Source organism: Chlorocebus sabaeus, chromosome 17, assembly GCF_047675955.1.
Source record: "Chlorocebus sabaeus isolate Y175 chromosome 17, mChlSab1.0.hap1, whole genome shotgun sequence".
In the NCBI taxonomy this organism is placed as follows: Eukaryota; Metazoa; Chordata; class Mammalia; order Primates; family Cercopithecidae; genus Chlorocebus; species Chlorocebus sabaeus.
The window spans coordinates 26,833,398-26,851,228 of record NC_132920.1 but is presented as its reverse complement, the minus strand read 5'-3'; the positions used below and the strand labels follow the sequence as shown (position 1 = coordinate 26,851,228).

The window sequence follows — 17,831 nt, the reverse complement described above, 5'->3', positions numbered from 1 at the left end:
AAAACATTTGTACAGTCCAAGTACTAAAACATCAAGATCCCCTCTTCAAGTTAGAGTGAGCCAAAGCTTCCTTAGCATCATCTGCAAACCAATGTCTTTTCACTATACCATTAAGATGAAAATAAGAGCACTGACACAATTTTCTTGCTCTTTCCATCTAAAAATGTGGGTTTCTTGTGGTGTGGCTAATTTTTTTTTTTTTTTTTTTTGAGACGGAGTCTCGCTCTGTCGCCCAGGCTGGAGTGCAGTGGCGCAATCTCGGCTCACTGCTAGCTCCGCCTCCCGGGTTCACGCCATTCTCCTGCCTCAGTCTCCCGAGTAGCTGGGACTACAGGCGCCCGCCACTGCGCCCGGCTAATTTTTTTCTATTTTTTAGTAGAAACGGGGTTTCACCATGGTCTCGATCTCCTGACCTTGTGATCTGCCCGCCTCGGCCTCCCAAAATGCTGGGATTACAGGCGTGAGCCACCGCGCCCGGCCAGTGTGGCTAATTTTTAAAAAACCAGAAAATGGAAGGAAAGTAAGTCAGTGAATGATTAGCTTACACGTTTTTTCTACTCATCATTAACTGGTCTTCCCTTTTCCCTAAAGTTTAGACAGCCATAAAGGCAGGAAAAACAATGTACATAATAAAAAAATAAAAATAAATATCCGAGAGCCTACTGTAGTAGGCATTTAACACATTTCACTTAATCCTCACAACGCTGTGAAAGAATTATTATAATCATTTTACAAATAAAGAAACAGGCTCAGAAGGGTGAAATGACTGGTGCCTAAAGTCACGCAGGTGACTGAGCTGGGATTTAAGTTCAAGCCTATGCTCTAATATGCTGCTTAGGCTCCCCAAAGCCCTTCAACTTGAGATTCTTACTATTATAGCTTCATCTTCTAATTCTAAATTTATACTTTTAAGTCTGCAAAACTACTGAATAATAAAAGAACCTAAAATTATTCTCAATTTACTTGCCAAAATGGGAGGTATTAGAGTATTAGAAAATTCTTCTAGCCTGGGCAATATCGTGAGATCCCACCTGTAAAAAACAAACAAAAAAACAAACAAACAAAAAAACTAGCCAGGCGTGGTGGTGCACTTGCCTGTAGTCCTGGCTACCTGGTAGGCTGAGGTGGGAGGATCACTTGAGCTCCTTAGGTACAGACATCTCTTTAGGTAATCATAACATTCCATACCTAAAATTGTTGTTAATTGTAATTAATGTTAATGGTAATGATAGCTAGCAATAAAAAACACAGTAATTACAATCAGCTCATTTTCTTATTGTCACCATGTGTCAATCTCGTAGAAAGGAAGGTAGAAAAAGACAACTTCCTATTGTGAATCTTGATTGTTCATTAAATTTACAAAATACACTTAGTGGAATGCCAAAAGATGTTCTGGTTTTAAAAGCTTATCCACCAGTCTTTTGATTGCATTTTATTTTATTTTATTTTTTATTTATTATTTTTTTTTGAGACGAGTCTCCCTCTGTCTCCCAGGCTGGAGTGCAGTGGCGCGATCTCCACTCACTGCAAGCTCCGCCTCCCGGGTTCACGCCATTCTCCTGCCTCAGCCTCCCGTGTGGCTGGGACTACAGGCGCCCGCCACCGCGCCCGGCTAATTTTTGTATTTTTAGTAGAGACGGGGTTTCGCTGTGTTAGTCAGGATGGTCTCGATCTCCTGACCTCGTGATCCGCCCATCTTGGCCTCCCAAAGTGCTGGGATTACAGGCGTGAGCCACCGCGCCCGGCCTTGATTGCATTTTAAAAGTGCATATTTGTTTTTTAAGGGTCTAAATCCGATGAAGATGGTAGGGCCCACAAGAAGATGGCTTTACTGATACATTTGTGTGCTGTCTTAGAATTATCTATAATGTATATAAGAGGATAACTTTTCACCACTCCACTGAATGCCATAGAGTTCCAGTGGAAAATAGATTTATTTTATAAGTAATAACTTCAATCTAAACCTATATAATCTAGACATCCAACAACATCTGATTGTCTGCTGGAGACTTAGTTGCATGCCCATTAATCTTAAATAATTGACATTAATATCTAGTTGTTCTTTATTCATATTCTCACTGCAATTTAGTCAACAGAGATTATTTTCCTTGTGTCCAGTCCTAAAAAGACTAGATTTTCATACTTCAGAAGCAGAAAGGTGAGATTCGATCATTAAGACTCCTTCCAACATTAAAATATCCATAATTGACTGCCTTCCTAAAATCTGACTGATATATCATTCATTAAGTCATTTATTGGACAACTCTTTTACAGAACACCAGCTATAAGACTGAAGAAAAACCACATAGGCCCATTAATTCTAGGAGATTAATATATAAAAGGTTCTCAGGCTCTGATTCTTCAGAAATGCACTCTGTAGTCTTCTCCAAAATGTCAGCCATCAGCCACCTCCACCAAGTCCTTACAGAAACTCTGAGTTCCAAATATCTTGGCGTCTTCCACACATCTCTGGGTTCGCCTCCTTATGTTTTCACCATCAGCTACAGCTCTCTGGTATCTCAATGTTAAATCCTAGACTTCTTTCTCCAGTTTAATAGCTTTTACCCTTAAGGCTTGTTCAGCAAGAGAGGGCCCAAGCTCCTCAGGAGGGTCCTCAGAACGGCAGTCCTCACCAGCAGTTCTTTGGGTGGCAGTGCTGAATGGAAGTGGCCATCCCTTGCTCTCCCACGCGGCAGTCGAGGCCAGTAGGCGCTGCACCCGCAGCCGGCCCGCCCACAGCGACCTTACGGCCATGTTCCCGACTTGGGCTGCTCTTTTCTTTTTATCATGAAATAATAGTCCATCCATTGTGCCACACTTTGCATTAAATATATCCGTTCACCTACAGAAGTACATCTTGGTTGTTTATGTTTTCGCAAATCCAAATAAAACTGCTATAAACATTGATGTGCAGGTTTTTGTGTGGACATGGGTTTTCAACTCATTTGAGTATATATCAAGATCACAGTTGCTGGAGTTTCCCTTTATATTTTTACTCCACATTTCGGAGATGCCCTTCAGGTTTTAAATCAATTGTTCCAAGTTTTTTCTTTCTACTCTCATAATTTTAATTTCAAGAGACTTCTATTAGAGTTATCCTTTTGTACAGCATTCTTTCTCTCCCTTTCTAAAAAAAGCTTTTTAAAAATCCCTGTTTCTCAGATTAGACACTAACTTCAGTGTCTAATGATGCCTAGTGATCTTTGATTGCTGGTCCATAATTATAATTAAGCCCTGAAAATAGCTGGAAACTAAGACCATTAGTCCAATTTATTGACTCTGGGAACCATTTTAGAATGGCCTGCCTGTGTCATTTACTATCAGACTCTTACATGTCAAAATGTCCAACTTATCCCTCTTAGGATAGTAAAATTCCTTGTAAAGAAGGGTCATGCAATCTTTTCTGCCTAGATGACATCAAACTGACTTTCTGAATTCAGAGAAAATTCTTAATGAACAGAGGTCAGAGGAAGTTCCTTTTGAATTTCAAACTTAATAAGTAACACTATTCCAAGTTATAAAATTAAATTACAAATAAATTATACACATTAATTTACAAATAAATTATACACTTATATTTTATTTATAAAAAGAGACAATATATTACACCCCACCTATGAATAAGGATCTGCATCTTCATACTCAATGGCCCATAAAATTGGTCAGAAAAAGGAAAGGTAAAAAGATCCACACTTTCAGAATACCAAGATGAGCAGGACAAGTTGAGTCTCCGTGAGGTCCATTAAGCTAGAACGAAACTGGGGTCGGGGAGTGGTGTTCACTTTCAGTATTGGCCACAAAAGCAAACAAAACAGCTATTCTGAGGAAACATTTTAATTTAGATAGCATGAGCAAAATAACTGGATTGATATCTTCCTCTCCATTTTTTCCCTCTTTCGAATTCCAGTGTTAATCAATTCTCCTGAGCGTTTTCAACAAAGTACCCGCAAATTTCCAGAACATGGATTGAGAAAAACTTTGAGATTCCAGCCTTAATGACTGCTTCTCGTGGTCTCTCTCTCCAGTTAGACGAACCTGGGCTAGCAATATTCCGAAGAGTCAACAGTCAGCCCTGGTGCTATATACTTCCATGGGAATTCCATACTTTCTCAAAACGCGTCATCATGGTAAATAATTAAGTACTTGTAATATTAAGTTCTGTAGAAATGAAACCATGTTTTTCCATCACTGCCTCCATAGCTTTCGGCACTGAAGGTGACATGCCGTGCTCATTGGCTATGCATCCGTTGAAGGAATAAAGGAATGAACTCTGACCCGGGAAAGCAGGAGAGGCAGGAGTGTGACACCTTAACAGTCGACTGCAGTGGGAGCGGCGGCACCAGCAGCACTTGGGGAGACTTACTTTCCAGTGTGGCGGGAGTAGTAAACACTAGGAGTCAGAGAGTGATGACCGAAGCAGGAGTTAAAAGTGGAAATTAAAATTCTCCTTCCTATAAGAGGAAGATAATCGGTTAACTGCAGCTCACGTTTCCCCTCCAGCACTCGGCCAAACACGCACACGCAAGCGCGCACGAGCTGCCCACGGCCTTTCGGGGTTTGAGAAGAGATGGACAGAGGTGGGAGAGCGCCGCTGCAGCCGCATCAACATTCCGGTGTCTGCCCTTAGAGGAGGTCCGGAATTCAGTACTTGCCTGCTTCGAAGACAATTCTACTGTTCATGTGGTGAAAGTACATATTTTTGGGTATGAATATTTGGGGAAATACTTTAAAAATCCTTAAAGCTTATTGGGCGAAAATGAAGTGGGCTCGTCCGGGATTTGAACCCGGGACCTCTCGCACCCGAAGCGAGAATCATACCCCTAGACCAACGAGCCACTTAGAAGTGGTTTTTTCCCATATTTACTGTAGGATTTATTCCCAAATTATTTATTTTTATTCTTCAAAGGATTTGTTACCAAATAATATTTATCACTCCATCAATCATTTACATAAATGAAAGGGTTGGAAAGGCTATTTCTGTGGATGGTCTGCTGGTAGCTTAAATTACAGTACCAAACTACCGTACAGGCTGGTAGCTTTAATTACAAATTAAAACTTGTAACCTGTAGAAACATTTCTCCTTTATTCTACTTTGCTATACTACTCTAAGTAATTTAACTCATTTTTTTTCCATTTTTAGCTTTCAATTAAAATATGTTACAAAAATTTGAGTTTTCAAGTTTCCTTATCTCACTTCCACCCTTTTTGAAAGTTGGATATTACTGTTACTGAGGGACTTCTAGATTATTTGCTCTAACAAAGAATATTTTCGCTACCAGAAATTTTTCAGAAAGAATATTCCTAATCTCAGCAAAATTCTACTTATAAGAGATTTCTTAACGTCAGCTTTTCAGGGGTACCAAGATGTATTTGGTTAGTTTACTAACTTCCTCCTACATACAAATTTAAGAAAGTTACAAAAACTTTTGGTTAAATGCAAAGAAAGTTTTTACAACAGATCATTAGCTGATACATCTAAGTCGCATTTTATATTCATGTTAAGATTTATGTTTTAAATTAATGCATATTTTCAATTTCATTTTGCTGTCCGGAATTTGATGCCTTCAAAAATTTAAAAGCTAGTTCTCATTCAGTTCATTCTTTCAATTATCCAATAATTATTACAGAGTACCTGTTTATTTATTTACTAAAAATGAAACTCTCTTGCAAGGACAAATCAAAATAAGGATTATCTTGAATATGTGTGAAGAGAAATCAATCTTTTCTGAAAGGGAGAGTAGATTTAAACTAGTACTTAATTTGAATTTTGACATGGATTTACTGAGTGGATCAAAATAATTATGAGACTACTAGGCATTCCTTTAACTCCTGCCCACCTTACTAATGTTAGAATAGTGAGATTCTTTTGCAATCCAACTGCTTTCTTTGTACTATGAAAGCCTAAAAAATCTTGACTAATCCCTCTGAAACGCACACATAGGAGTAGTAATCATTCCTAACTGCCCTAATACTTAGAAGTGACTATGGTTCAGACTCAACATTCTACTTCCATGAAAATATGTTTTTCTCCTCAAGAAATAGCATCTCATGTTCATGCATAGATGGAGCTGGGACTTAGGACTATACTGAGATGTTAAATCAAAGGTTAAATATTTCAGCATGGAAAATAATAATTCATTCTGAACCCAACAATTTCCCAGATAACCTGTTCTTTGACACACAACTTAGAGCACTTCTCTTCATCTTGAAGTCAACTGAATAGGTTAGTTTACTAATTTCTGAACTCAGCACAATGGTCTTGGGATCACATACTTTATACACAGACCCACATTCTCAACCCCAAACCCTCGTTCTCTCTTCAGTTTCATAGTATAATATACATTTCCCTTCCCAAATCCAACTTTTTTAAGGATAATAAATAGTTCATTTACTTTTATACCAGTGGGAACTCAGATTCCAAAGAAAGGTCATTATTTAAAGATTACTAAACATCAGCGTCATTACACACATCAGGGGACCCACGTAGGACTTATATTCCAGTCATTTTACAGAGATGTTTACTGTCCTTTTCTAGGCCATGTAGATCATGCATAATAACATGCTTAGTTACATTAGCAAATATGATTATATTCATAAACTCAAATTTCTTGGAAAATAGAAAATGTGGCTTGAAGATACAGATACCAAAGACAACTTAGAACAATGGATATAAAATTTCCCGACAAATGACAAGATTCATTCACCAAATTTCTATATACATATACACACATACACATAAACCTACACACATATATACATATATCAAATTACTCAGCAATTTCTCTGTTGGATATATATCCCCCAAAAAATAAAATTAGCACCTGGTAGAGGTATCTGCATTTCCATGTTCCTCAACAGATGAATGGAGAAAGAAATTGTGGGGGATGTGTGTGAGTGTGCGCACGCACAAGCGTGTGCATAATAATGTGTATATATAATATATATATATATATTATACGTCTGAGAGCAGTGGCTCACGCCTGTAATCCCAGCACTTTGGGAGGCCGAGGTGGGTGGATCACTTGAGGTCAGGAATTCAAGACTAGCCTGGCCAATATGGCAAAACCCTGTCTTTACTAAAAACCCCGACTCTCACAAAAATTAGCCGGGCATGGTAGCACATGCCTGTAAATCCAGCTATTCAGGAGGCCGAGGCAGGAGAATTGCTTGAACCCTGGGGGAGGAGGTCACAGTGAGCCAAGATCGCACCACTGCACTCTAGCCTGGGTGACAGAGTAAGACTCCATCTCAAAAAAAAAATTTAAAAAATTACAATATATATTATAGTGTCTGTGTGTGTGTGTGTGTGTGTGTGTGTGTGTGTGTGTATAGTGGTATAATGTGATATGAGTATATATAACGAAATACTATCCATCCTTAAAAAAGGAGGTACTGCCATTTGCAACAACATGGGTGAAACTGGAGGACATTATGCTAAGCTAAATAAGCCAGGCACAGAAAACAAAATACTACATGATCTTACTTATATATGCAATCTAAAAAACAAAAACAAACAAAAATCTCAAATACACAGAAACAGAGTACAGAGGTAATTATCTGGAGTGGAAGAGTAGAGGAGGAAATGAAGAGATAGAGGCCAAAGGGTACACAGCTGTAGATATCTGGGATGAGTAACTATACAGATCTAATGTACAGCATGAGGACAATAGTGATAGTATTGTATTATGCTGGAAATTCTCTAAGAGTGGATTTTGGATAATTTTAACACACACACACACACAAAGGATAACTGTGAGATGATGAATATGTTAATTTGCTTGACTATAGTAATCGTTTCACTATGTATATCAAAAATTATTTTATGCATCTTAAATAGATGCAATACAAAGTTCAATTAAAAATAGACGTTTATATCAGTATAAGATCTCCTGAAACAGAGTTGCATCCCAATCACAAATCATTATTACTGTGTCTGTTTTATGACTCTGAAGTCTCTATATTCCACTAAAACCAAATACTGAATCCCTCAAAGATATGACACTTTAAAAAATCTCCTCTTAGAAGCCCACCTTTTTAGTCAAGCAGTGGAAACTGCCTCCCAAATCTTTATAGTTTGGGAGGATCTCTACTTGCTGAAGTTTTCATAAGGTTTCTCTTCAGGTGACATTTCTATTCACCTGAATTTTTATTCAGGTGAGAGAGGACTAAGGAAATGGGCCAATCCAGGATCTTTATTGTAAGTCTGGCCACAGGCCTCCAACCAATTGACTGACAGCTGGAAGTTGAACAGTATTGCTCGATAGAGAATATTGATAAAGATGGTCATGATGATGATTGTGGTGAGATGATGGTGATGATGGTCATGGTGGTGGGGTGATGATGATGATGATGACAATATGAAGGACAAATGTAAAGTAAAATACGCACTTGGCAGGAATGTGGCTCACACAATTGTGTTGATTCTTCCAGCTGAATCACCAACAGTAGTGTGCTTGTCATGAAGTTTTCATGAACTAATGAAGTGCCAGAAAATGGAATTATTATGAACATAAATCACAAAGTGATTGGTAATACAGAATTAAAGCATATGTAATTGCAGGGTACAAGAGGCAGATTTTTTTTTTTTTTTTTTTTTTTTGAGACAGAATCTCACTCTTTTTGCCCAGCCTGGAGTGCACTGGTATGATCTGGGCTCACTGCAACCTCCACCTCCCAGGTTCAAGTGATTCTCCTGCCTCAGCCTCCCGAGTAGCTGGGATTACAGGCACCCGCCACCACTCCTGGCTAATGTTTTTGTATTTATAGTAGAGACGGGGTTTCACCATGTTTGACCAGGCTGGTCTTGAACTCCCAGCCTCAGGTGATCCACCCACCTTGGCCTCCCAAAGTGCTGGGATTACAAGTGTAAGCCACCTCGCCCAGCCCACAAGAGGCAGATTTTAAAGGAAATCATTCTTTTAGGACACTCTCTCTTCAGTTTAGCCTATCCAAAATGTCAAGCAACATAGCAAATGTTTGCTAATAGAGTACACAATTATAAGAATCAAAAGTCTTTTGTTTTCTCACACTTAGTATCTACTATGTACTATTTTAAAGACACCTACCTTTTTACTTCTCACAATAGTCCTAAAAACAGATAATGCTGTTATTCTATATTCCATTTCAGAGATAAAGACACCGAACCACAAACAGATACAGCACACTGACCAACCAAGGCAGAGCTACAATTGAAAAACCAAGAAGACAACAAGTGGAGTTTGCCTTTCTCTCCCTTCCTCAAAATCTCCATCAGCTTTTCTGAGGCATTATAAATAAAACTAAAATCTAAGTTAACCAGTGTGATTAATAGGCAGACACAACTTCAAAGTAAGTTCTCTGGACTCCTCCAGTAATATTTTGCCAATTCAAGTCTCTCATTTTTGAGGGGTGGGTGTGTGTGAGTGTGCGTGTCTTGAAATATTTTCATGAAAACATGATAATCGAGGTCAGAAATTCATGCTCTTTGACACAATGTATCAATATGATATAAAAAAATGACAAGTTACACTTTGGCCACTGGATTGACAGGACTTTATTACACCCCATATGTGGCTGGGATAGGGCTGAAGAAAGTTCTTTTTATGAAAGCTGCTATTTTGCTCATGATGAGCTCCTCTGAGCTTTGCCTCAGCAGTAGTATGGAAGTGGGAATGACAGACTCAGGCAGGGTGGTGGGATCACCAAGGTCTTTGAATTTTGAGCTTATTCAAGGATCACAAGGTCATAACAAGATCTTGCATTTCATCCAGATAACAACATGCACCAAAACACTTTTGTTCAACAAATATGGAATGTATATTTTAGTAGTATAAAATCGGTAATGTGTATATTAAAGGCTGATGTTCTGTGTGTGATCAGAGGATATCAAAAATCATCTTCAAAAGAACGAAAAAGGACTTAGGTAGCAGGTCAAAATCCTTTTATCTTTTAGTCGAAAGATATTTTACAGTTTGCATAGCTTGGTCAAGAGTATATCTGCATTTTAAACAGAGAATTTTGTGTTCAAGTCCCTGAGTTAGTGAAAGCAGGCACCCAAATTACAACCTTGAAATGCTTCCATCACTGAATGAATCATGAATTCTTTGAGACTGGTAATAACTACAACGGGAGAAAACTCTAAGGCAATGGTTTCCTTTCATCCTCTCTCTCACTCTGTATTCTTGATTTTTTTTTTTTTTTTTTTTTTTTTTTTTTTTTTTGAGACAGTCTCGCTCCGTCACTCAGGCTGGAGTGGAGTGGCGTGATCTCAGCTCACTGCAACCTCTGCCTCCCAGGTTCAAGCGATTCTCCTGCCTCAGTCTCTCAAGTAGCTGGCATTATAGGCACCCGCCACTACACCTGACTAATTTTTGTATTTTTGGTAGAGATGGGGTTTCACCATGTTGGCCAGATGGTCTTGATCTCCTGACCTCGTAATCTGCCTGCCTTGGCCTCCCAAAGTGCTGAGATTACAGGCGTGGGCCACTGTGCCCAGAGTTTTCTTGATTTTTTATTTTGCTTATCCTTCAAGAAATAAATGTAGTTTTCCTTTATTTCCAATATACTGTGTTATATATTCCAGAAGACTGTGATAGAAATTGAGAAGTAAAAAGGGAAAAATCCCACCTACCAAATGCACATTAAGGATATCTTCAGGACTTAAAATACTTGAAAAAAAGAATTGAGTCATACATTAATGAACCTGACATCACAAACTTGTGTTCTCTACCTTACTTACAAGTTCCAACCTCTTTATCTACATTAATTTCTGGTTTTCAGAGTTTCATATGCCTTTTGCTTTCTGCACTATTTCACCTTTCATGCATTATGATCTTCTTATGCATCCATTTTGAGCAAAAGGGGGGAAAATGAATGGTGGTTTGTTATGATGGTTCCATCAGTTTAATCAGTTATTAAATGTTGATTATAGAAGCTTCCACGGACCAGTTAAATATTTCTTGCCAATCGTTCCAAAACCGCTCGTTGCTCCTGCTTAAAATTTTCATTAACTTTCAATACAATACACTTATTTCAATTTATTGTCCAATACTATTTCCTCTCTTCTGGTTTCCTTTGCTTTCATTTCCTTATACTTGATATAATGAGCACTATAATCAGGAATCACTTTTTCTCACTTATTTCTTACAGCTTGTTTAGTAATCAGATGTTCATTTACTTATACATTTATTCAAAAATTGTTAACTTTTACTTTAGTTTATTTGGTCAAGAAAAAAAGACCAAATAAAAACAAGTAAGCAAGACCTCAGTAAGACTGAACATGTGTTCTTTTGAAATGTCTCTTAAGTCTCTTGTTATCTATAGTTTTCACTTCACTTTTATTTTATCAAGTATTTTTCCAAATGGCTTGATGAGATGCCTTACTGCCAGAACTATACATTCCATCCAAATATGTATTTTGGTTCCAGTTTAAGAAAAATTGAAACCAAGTTCTTCATTTAAATTAATGAGAATGAGATTATTTTTTAACTCTGATAATAGAGAGACTAGACTGATAACATTGTGGGAGTGCCAGGGCACTAAAAAATGATGTCTAGAAACAAGTCATAAATCATTATCTAACTTAATTTATTTATATACTTTGAAGAGAGATACTCTTACATGTTTAACAAATCAGAAAACAGAGGAATATATAAAAGAAAATTCGATTTACTATGCCTCCATTTGCTTAGCTTCTCTTCAATCGGGAGTAATTCTTACAGCTTTTTTTAATTCTTGCAGAAGTTTATGATGTAGATAATTCCAAATTAATTATATTATTATATTGCTTTTTGAATGCTACAGCTTTCACATTGCTTTTGTTTCAAATGAAAAAAAAAAAACCCTTGAATATCATTCCATGTCAATATATTTTGAACTCATCCACTTCTTCATAAGTACCATAAAATCTCTTTGTATGAATGAATATGTATCAATATTTTTAAATAGCTCCTTTTGCTAGATATTTTGTTGTATTTTAAAAATAATGTATCATAATGTATATTTTTCCTACTTTAATTCTTAAATGCTCAAGTGTATCTGAAGGATTAGGTCCCAGACATGGAATTCCTGAGTCAAAATGCGAATGCGCCAGTAATTTTGATAGATTTTACCAGATTGTTCTACTATTTTTTACTCCTGGAAGCCTGGTGGTAAAAGAGCCATCATAAATACACAGAATTTCAGTTACTTTTTGAAGGGTGGAAGGATAGAGAATAAGAAGAGAGCTGAGTCTCTCTAGGATTTCTATGATCTCTTGCATTAGATCGGAGCTGCTGGTCACCAGATTTGTTGTATGAGAATTTATCCTTATATGTTTAATCAATTCTTTTTGATTTTTAAAAATACACAGCATAGCAAAACTAGCAAGTTTATTTCAACCTTGCTTACTGAAGAGATTAAAAAAACCAGACATTTTCTGAAGTCTTACTGAACATGCCAACATTCAGCTACACATCTATCTCTGTGAATCAGCACAAATGGGCTGAGAGTTGCATAACCAAGGGCTAAACATTCTTGAATATTTGATATTATGAAATTATTCTCTAAGGATAAAGTTAAATATAAAGAAATAATGTAATCTGTCCAATAAAAGAAAACAAAACAGATCATCAGAAGGAGAGCACTCTGAGCAGCTCTTATCTCAGGGGAAGTTTTGTACAGAAATTTGGAGTTCCAAATGTGGAGAACATGCTTGTGATGCTGGTGGAGAAGAAATACCGTGTAGCTGCTGGCCCAGCCCGTGAGACCCTGAAACAGAGCATCTTGCAAGACTATCGGTGTGAGAAAAATCCATCTTATTACCCATCTCCCTGCTAGAAAATAACAGTAGTTATCATTTTCACTAATTTGTGATCTGTTCATGTTGCTATTTGTGATGGAATGAAGTAAGTTCATGGTTATCAAGAAATTGAACGTCCAGAAAAAGAGAAACAAGGGAAGGACATGCCATGCAGACCTCAGCTTGAGCCTCCCCCACACTGAGGCTCTGGGACTGATGGTGATGACCTGGACCACGGTGAGGAGACTGCTGGTGCAGATGGAAAGGCCTCAAGTCACCCTCTCCAGATAAGCAACAATTTTACAGCCTATATCATCTAGGCAGTTTCTCAGACCAAAAGCTGCTATTGTCTTGGGCATTCCTTTGGAAAACAGAAGTATGATATTTGCAAAAGCTAAATGGATATGAATAAATTGTAAAGATTTCTTCTCAGTGCCCCAAAAGAAAATGTACATATAGTTTACAAAAACAAAACATTCCCCACAATGCCAAGTTCAGTTAGAAACAGGAATATTGTTCCCTTCATAATGTTCAAAACCATCTCTAACTTCATGGGCAGAAAATGTTTAGATCCAGGAAACACTGTATGAATAAAGTACCAGTTATGATGATAAATATGTATCTGCAAAAAAAAAAATTCATATCATAGCACATTTCTAGTGGATAAAGGAAAGTCATAATATATGTAACAGAGCAGATTTATGTTCAAAGAAATGTAATCTTTTCCCTGTGACACTCTTTGATGAACATTCCATGTGACCTTAAATGTCATCTTGGAAGAGGATACAAAAATCTAAATTTGGGAAACAGATTTTGTTTGCCTGATCTCCATAGCTGCAAGACCAACTTGCTTGCTCAAATTCTGATATATCTCACATACTTTAAATCTCAGCATATGCTGAATTGAACTAAAAAAATTCCCCCAACCTGAGTGTCTGCATTTTCTATTTAATTCTTCATATTCCTATCAGCCAATTTCAAAAACCTGATGCTCACCCGTAACCCCTCTACCTCCTCCGCATTCAACAGACAAACACTCATAAAATCCTGTTGCTTCAATGTCTTTAACATTTCTCAAGTTTAACAATGTTTTATCTTCTGTGCTACTTCTTTTATTCATTATGCCTATCTATCATTTTGATTAGTATAACAATTTCTGGTTTATCTCTTCTTTCTAATTTTCATATCTTTGATTCATATTCCTTCATATTTCAGAGTTGTCTTTCAAGACCCCAAACTGAATCTGTGATTTCAGTAGTTACAAGTTTTCAGTGGGTTTTCCAAATACTCAACATCAAGTCAAACTGCATAGCATTTCACTGTAGGACCTCAACTGTTAATGGTTAATCAGCCAAAGACCTTCAGAAACAAGCCTGTGGGCTGAAAAACAATGAGATACATGGACTGGATGTAGCCAGAGAAGGTGCTCTAGAGGAACCATGGAATGTCACTCTACGAGGGCATTTAGGAGAGGTCTGAGTTCCTACTGATGGATCTGAGGGACCTCTAAGGAGAGTTGTTAATGTGTTGATTAGGGGGATTAGGAGAGGTAGATAAATTAGGTGTTGCATACTGTCATGAGATGAAGACAGTTTATAAATTAGAGATCTCTGATGTCTGGATATACAAAGCAGGTTGGGGCCACATTGGTAAGAAAAGAGTCATTGGCCGGGCGCGGTGGCTCAAGCCTGTAATCCCAGCACTTTGAGAGGCCGAGATGGGTGGATCACGAGGTCAGGAGATCGAGACCATCCTGGCTAACACGGTGAAACCCCATCTTTACTAAAAAATACAAAAAAAACTAGCCGGGCGAGGTGGCGGGTGCCTGTAATCCCAGCTACTCGGGAGGCTGAGGCAGGAGAATGGCGTAAACCCGGGAGGCGGAGCTTGCAGTGAGCCGAGATCTGGCCACTGTACTCCTCCAGCCTGGGCTACAGAGCAAGACTCTGTCTCAAAAAAAAAAAAAAAAAAAAAGAGTCATTACTCAAAAGGTGCAATGATGGCATTTTATAGCTGCTGTGTAACCAATGTGTCCAGTTGACTCTCTAACCAGATCTACCTGCGTCTATTCACTCAACGTTGGTAACAGGAGGGCTACTTTGATCTTTACCACTCCAAGCTGATTTTTACTGTTTTAGGTCTGAACAGTATTTTACTCTTTCACAATTAACCTCTCCAATCTCACTTCTTACCTAGAACTTACATCAAACTACAAATAAATCCCCCAAAACAAAAGAAACCAGGATGTTTGATCTAACCAGGATTGACCTCTATCTGTATATTTGGAATGCCTTTCTACAAGCCTTGTCCCCTTTCATTTTCTACCAATCACTAAGAGATGCATTAGATTTATCTTAATTTGTCTTAAAGGTCTCTGGCAGCATGAGAACTGCCTGAATTTAGGCTTGTACTCAGGTCTTGTGCCAGGAAACTTTATAACTTTTGGAATATTAGTTATTGCCTTTCTGCCTCAGTTTCCTCCAGTGCCAAATGAAGAGATTAACATCTATACCAAGGCATTAACCAAAGCATTACATGATCTGAACTGGATAGCCCATAGTGAAATGAACTACAGGCTTTAATAACAAGAAGAGCAGTATGAACTAATAGGTTCGGAGTAAGAACAGGTTACATATTTAGCCAGAAACCTGGAATTTGTCAAAAATGAAGGTCCTGCATACACTTCACCACCCATTATGTCCTTATCCAATATTTTATGTTTGTTTCTTTTTATCTTTTTCTAAGGTTTCACAGTTTTCTGGCCCTCTCCTCATCTTCCCAAGGTTCCAAAGCTCTGATTCAGATTAGAGACTAGCTTCTGTGATACTAATAAGACACTTCCATTTTTTTTTTTTGACTGAATAATAAGAAAAATATCAGAGAAGGGAAGGGTGACTGGTCTTCCAAATTGTTTTTGGAATCATGATTGAAAACTATTTTTAAAAAACATGCTTCACATTCAGATAGATGTGTAGTGCTCCATCCAAGTCTAATACCTAATAGCTTAGGCAGGTAAGGAAGTGCACCCATTTTAGCTCCAGTTTTCTCAACTAAAAATGAGATTAGTGCTCCCTGCTACATAATGCCAAGGTAAATTTATAGGGTTACCTCAGGTTATACTTACTTATAGCCTAGTGAAAAATAAAAGTGGAAAATTTCTGAAGAGCAAGTATAATTTTTAATCATAATGGTTGTTAACAGATGCTCCCATTAAACTGGCATATGGTTAATGAAGTTGACTTACGTGTATGGTACAATATTACAAATTGGATTAGGAGACTTTAAGGATGGATGCAGAAAGAAAACCTTCAAGATACACACACACACGGACACACACACACACTCCCTCTCTCTATCTCTCTCTTAATGAATTAACAACTTAATAGGTAAAGACAAAGTTGGCCCACCTGCAAAACACAGAAATGCACCAAAAGTGATATGAAGAGATTTTATGAAAGCTAATAATGCTAATAGACTTATAATGCAGGTGAAAATGGAAGCTTAAAAAAAGAGTTTTTCCTAGAAACCTGAAAAGCTTTTTTATCTTTCTGATTTTTGGATGAAACCAAAGAGGGAACCTTATAGGAAGACCAACCCCAGACCTCTCTTATGGTACAAGATCCTGAACACAGGGATAAAGATGCTCAAGCATTTCTAGGGTCATCTCCTGGAACTGGTCCCCTTCATATTTATGACCCCAGGTAAAGATTACATGCAGAATCAAGGTCCTCAGGCTCACATAAACTCCCTTGCTTAGTCAAAGAACAAAGCAAGATGTATACTTCAGAGGGAAATTTTATATGGCATATGTGAATAAATAAAAGAACTGTCAGGTCTACTCACCTTGGTAGCTATGGTGTAGTAAAGCTCTGGTTTAGTCCTTCTGGCAAGGTAAGGCTCCCCAAGCCATATTTGTGCCTTCTGGATTTGTACAGTTCTTGGATAACAAACTATTACCAGGACTCAAATTTTCAAATTGTTGTTCTGTCAGGAAGACGGAAACCCTCTGCAGAATCCTAGTCCCTGAAGTACATTTTCCCCTCTCTCTCCACAATTATGTTCGTTTGCCTCAGGAGTTATTTCAATCTTAATTGGGGTTTAACTATTGTAATAGAGAAATGTACCGTGAAAAATAAACAACTAGCCAAGTTTCTGTATCTAGGGTTTCCCATTTTTCTGGCCCTCTCTTCATCTTCCTAAAGTTCTAAAGTTATGAATAAAAATGAGAACCAGCTTATGAGACACATAATAAGTCACTTCTTTTCTTTTTCAATGCCTTCTTTATACACAGGGTTATGATAAATGATGACCAGCCCTGGAGACTCTGCTTTCTGAGCTTATCTCAACCACAGGCCTGGACGGGACAAGCGTCACCTTGCTCTACCGATGAACATTGGCAGTTTGCGGTCTTTGCCATCAGTGGTTGTTTTATTCTTTGTCTGTGAAACAACAAATAGGACTGGAAAAGCAAAAGAACCCTCCATTTTTTATGAGCTAATCCTGCCTTACAAAGCTTCATAATACTTCTTTAATTCATTATACCCGAGAATGATCCTTCTATAGGTTATTCATTCTGCCCGGAAAAATGACTTTTCCAGACACTAATGCAAAGAACTATAAATAAATGGTGGCACAGGGTTGAGATTAGAGGTGATAATGGTATTATTTTTCTCACTGAGCTAGGTTGTGAGGCAGGATTCTTGTCACTGATCTTCACTTCATTCAATGTGACAGTATCCTCATCTAGAGGTGCACCTGGCACATATCAGATGTCAAATTACTTGCGCAATAAGTGAGCAAATAGCCCTTTGAGATAAGTACTCTTTTCATCCCTGATTTTGAATGAGGAAATTCAGGCACAGAGAGATTGAGTAAATTGACCAATGATACACAGATAATGAACAGCAAAATCAGGATTTGAACCCAGATAATCTAATTCAGGTAATTTGTTCTACTTCCCATTGTTTTCTATGTATCTTTCTGGGTCAGCCTCTCTTGCAATCTGTCTCACTGTCTAGGAGAGGTGGCTCCCCGAGTCTCAGTATGAATCCCATCTCACACAGCCTCTGTCTCC

The 17,831-nt window shown here is 37.9% G+C and overlaps 1 non-coding gene across 1 annotated transcript; it reads right to left on the bottom strand.

The window, feature by feature from the left end:
- Positions 1-4,763: 4,763 nt before the first annotated feature.
- On the bottom strand, positions 4,764-4,835 carry TRNAP-CGG (transfer RNA proline (anticodon CGG)). The gene has a single exon. It is a non-coding gene; the product is annotated as a tRNA-Pro (tRNA).
- Positions 4,836-17,831: the final 12,996 nt, after the last annotated feature.